The following is a 4543-nucleotide window of genomic DNA, read 5'->3' as shown; positions in this document are numbered from 1 at the left end:
TCCAGTACAAAAGTCACTAATGTATGGGAGAATACAGTAATTTGTGGGAGAATACAGTAGTAGATGTGTTCAACAGTGGGTTTGCATTACGGAGGTCAGGAGGAAGTGATCCCATTACTGCCTATGGAGAAACGGGAGCTGACTCGTTGGCACACCTGGAGTGTCAGACATACACGATCTGGTACTGCCCCCTGGCTGTCAGTCTGGTCTGCATTGTACTGCAGGCTCAGGACTCACTGTTGGGCAGAGGACAATAACATGAGGATAACTCAGCAGTATTAGGGGAGGAATTAGGGAGTTTATTTAATTGATCTATTCAGTTGATTTGAACAGGGACCATGTACTACAAAAACACACCAGGACACTTAGAAATGATACATTGTACCAGATTTAGCAACAGCTGATTTACATCTGCAAGTGGGTTCAATGATAGATAACCCAGAACCCACAGAGTCCTTAAGAATGCTCAGCTGTACATAGTTCATCTGTAAATAGCCCACCCAATCTACCTACCTCATCCCCATATTGTTTTTATTTACTTTGCGCTCTTTTGCACACCAGTATCACTATTACACACCATCATCTGATCATCATCATCTGCTCATCTATCACTCCAGTGTTAATCTGCTAAATTGTAATTACTTTGCTACTATGGCCTATTTATTGCCATACCACCTCATGCCATTTGCACACACTGTATAAGACTTTCTTTTTTTTCTATTGTTTATTGACTGCACACTTGTTTATTCCATGTGTAACTCTGTTGTTGTTTTGTGTTGCACTGCTTTGCTTTATCTTGGCCAGGTCGCAGTTGTAAATGAGAACTTGTTCTCAACTAGCTTACCTGGTTAAATAAAGGTGAAATAAAAAAATGAGATTCATTGACTAATTTAAACAATTCAAGAATGGAGGGGAAAAAGTGAAATTTTCTGAATGAAAAAGAACCCCAAACCAACCCTTAATTGTCTGCGGGCTTCAATATATAGTTTCAGGAGTGAGGTAGACGGGAGAGGACACTGGCAGAACATGTGGAGCTGGAGTTTACATCCTACTAGACTCTGCTGGTCAGGAATCCATGATAAGGTTTAATGTGGGGAAACGTCGTGGCTCTTGCTGCGGCGCTAACAGTACAAATCGTACAAGACGCTCCGCTGCGCACATCAGTCCACACGACCGCAAACCGCTGAGAAACGAAACCACATTTGACAAATGGGATTATTATGAGAAAATGCATTGTAACGGTGCGAGAGAAGGAATGTGCTTGAATGTTACCCCCTTTGTCTAAATGAAGGAATCTACAGTAGTATCTAATGAATCTAATCATAGACAAATTAATTTATCCCCTACTTGTGTGTGCGGAGTCATGGAAGATGTGATTTAGACTAGTCTGTTTTTTACAGGAATTTTCCTCATTTTGGTTTGAGACTAATTAGCTGTGTTTAGACATTTTTTGCCAGTGTTTATTTTTGAACCATGTTTAAACTGAGAAGTCTAACAGACGGTTTGAATTTGATGGTGAAGGTCTGACGTTTAGGTTGCGCTCCTTCTTTTTTTTGCCGCTGGCTTGATGCAATTCTCTATGTACTGCTGTTTCATGGGTCTGAGGTTCTTTTGATATACCAAGTCCCTTAGCGTAAGGGGGCTCGAGTGCGTGTTTACTTCAATTACTGAAATACATGGCCTTTTTTCAAGCATATGAAGTGCATTTTTGTAAGTTCCCTCAAAGAACTCTCCTAAAGTGTCCTTGAATTTAGTTGGTCATGCCATTAAGTTAGAAGATCGTTCCTCACTTACCAAAAAAACATTTCAGGGTCAGGCTGTTGAAATGAGACGGTGCCTTCTACATTTGTTTTCCTTCATTCTTTGTTTTTCAGCCATCAAGACTATGACTTCATCTCAGGGACACGGATGCGTAAGATGGCTCGCGAAGGACAGAACCCGCCGGAAGGCTTCATGGCCCCCAAAGCCTGGGCTGTACTGGTGGAGTACTATCAGTCCCTGGAGAAGGCTACCTAAGGTCAAAATGTGGTCAAAGGTCAAAATGGGGAACATCAGGGTCGTATTCATTAGGGGACACCATAGCAAAACTTTTTCAAATGTTTCTCACCAAGAAAAACAAAAACAAGCGGTTGTCATTGGACAAGTCCAGATAGTCCCTCCCTGCTTCAGTCTGTTTCCCTCTGTTTGGTGCCTAATGAATACGACACAGCTATCTCATCTAAAACAGTTAAAAGATTAATACGAGGACCACTCAACAGCTATAGCTATCGTTCCTTCCCTGCGCTGTGGCTCGTCTCCAGATGTCCCTCTCCAACCTCCAACGCACACACCTCTCCTCTCTCCTCTCTTCTCCCCTTCTCCTGTATTCTCTCCTCTATTCTCCCCTTCTCCTGTATTCTCTCCTCTATTCTCCCCTTCTCCTCTCTCCTCTCCTCTATTCTCCCCTTCTCCTGTATTCTCTCCTCTATTCTCCCCTTCTCCTGTATTCTCTCCTCTACTTTCCTCTCTCCTCTCTCTCGTTCTGCTGCTACTGCCACTGGGCTTCAGTCTTACCACACTGAGTATGTACTTTATTTAAACTCACCATTAGAAATTGGTTTCTCTAATTGTGCAACTATCAGTATTTTTAAATGTGTTTTAAACTGGAAGTGGGTTCAAATGTTCATTTTAAAAGGTGTGAAGAGGCAAAGATTGTKTTTTTTAGAGAATGATGCAAAAAGGTTCCTCATTATGTAACAAGATGTGGTTTAGTTGAGGATGAATACATGTAGGAAGTCAATGCCCCTCTTGGTGATGTTAGTGAGATGAATACATGTAGGAAGTCAATGCCCCTCTTGGTGAGTTTCCTAGAACTCTGACCGTGTCCATGGCTAACGTGATCATATTGATTTTTTGAGTTGGGCTTTGTCCATTGTCCCCATGCACACTTCACATAAGTTACTGGAAAGCGTAGACTAATTTAGTGATCTTAAAACAAGCCATCGCTGTGTAGCTGCAGTATGTGCTGTCATCTGAGGTTGTTGGCCTGACTGGAACTGTGGTTTGAATTGGAGTTTGAGTCAAGTTGAGTGCCTTGTCTTTGTCAATCGTTCTCACACAGAGACATGCATTCCCGACACACACACACACCACACACCTGTTCATTCTCCCACTTGCCTCTGTTAGGTTAAAGCGGTCCAATTGATCCAGGAACCGATCTGCAAAGCAGATGAGACCGGAACTAATGACTAAACCTTTAGAAATACTTCCTGTTTACCATCAGCTTTATTTCTCCATACTGATAAATGATGTGTTATCTTTTTACTTTGATGTAGTATGTAGTGAAGTGTTTACCACCTATGACTGTTTTAGGGACTATCTGTATTTATGTTTTAGTTGATGTTTATCACACAGGAGGTTGGTGCATCTTACTTGGGAGGACAGGCTGGGTAGTGACTGGAGCAGATAGGTGGAATGGTATTCCATTTGTTCTGTTCCAGCCATTATTATGAGCTGTCCTCCCCTCAGCAGCCCCCTGTGGTCTGTCACTATATATTTTAGTTTGTTGGCTGTTTTAATATTCTTTGTACTGAGTTATAATATTTTCCATTTGGTTACTACTGTACAAACATGGGTCTGCTCTGCCAGTATGGCCGGAAAAAAAGATAGCGGTTATATATTATTGTCCATGTTCTCCAATAAACCATTTTTAGCAAATGGATACATTTTGTATTTTCATTTTTTATTGGTTAGCCACAGGCCACGATAGCTACATTAAATAAAATGGTTCCAGACTCTCAAATATACTGTGTCATCAAAGAATTCATGTTTAACTCAGAACAAATCTAATTTGCTTCAAAAAGAACTACCATTGATGAGCTTTTACTGACTTAAACCAGAGTAGGTGATCTCATTCCCAATGTATACCTGTAAAAAACCCTGCCATCTCCCATCAGGCACATATAGTGCTGACGTATGTGTGACAACCTGTAATGTTTCAACTGGTCCTGTTGTACGTCTCAGTGCCTCACTCCACACGTTTTAAATAGGAATTTCCATTCGTTTTTAATATTCTCAGACCCGGTACATTGTGCTCACTGCTCAATCACGGTAAAGAACCCCCTCATGATCCATCTCTCTGTTTCTTCTCTCCCCCTCTTTGTCTCTCCTCTCTCTCCTTCTGTCTCTCCCTCTCTCTGTTTCTGTTCTTCTCCCTCTCCTCTGTTTCTGTCTCTCTCTCCTGTCTCTCCTCTCTCGTTTCTGTCTCTCCCTCTCTCTGTTTCTGTCTCTCCCCTCTCTGTTTCTGTCTCTCCCTCTCTCTGTTTCTGTCTCTCCCTCTCTCTGTTTCTGTCTCTCCCTCTCCGTTTCTGTCTCTCCCTCTCTCTGGTTCTGTCTCTCCCTCTCTCTGTTTCTGTCTCTCTCTGTTTCTGTTCTGTCTCTCTCTGTTTCTGCCTCTCTCTGTTTCTGTCTCTCCCTCTCTCTTTTCTGTCTCTCCCTCTCTCTGTTTCTGTCTCTCCTCTCTCTTGTTTCTGTCTCTCCCTCTCTCTGTTTCTTCACCACCACA

The 4543-nt window shown here is 42.2% G+C and overlaps 1 pseudogene; it reads left to right on the top strand.

Annotated features, from left to right (window-relative positions):
- The window catches only part of LOC112077361 (bifunctional 3'-phosphoadenosine 5'-phosphosulfate synthase 1-like), a 30124-nt pseudogene extending 26424 nt beyond the window's left edge, over positions 1-3700 (top strand).
- The last annotated feature ends 843 nt before the right edge of the window (positions 3701-4543 follow it).

The sequence above is a fragment of the Salvelinus sp. IW2-2015 genome, unplaced genomic scaffold (assembly GCF_002910315.2).
Source record: "Salvelinus sp. IW2-2015 unplaced genomic scaffold, ASM291031v2 Un_scaffold4484, whole genome shotgun sequence".
NCBI lineage: Eukaryota > Metazoa > Chordata > Actinopteri > Salmoniformes > Salmonidae > Salvelinus > Salvelinus sp. IW2-2015.
Note: the sequence above shows the minus strand (reverse complement) of the source record. Positions and strands in the feature narration are given on the sequence as shown.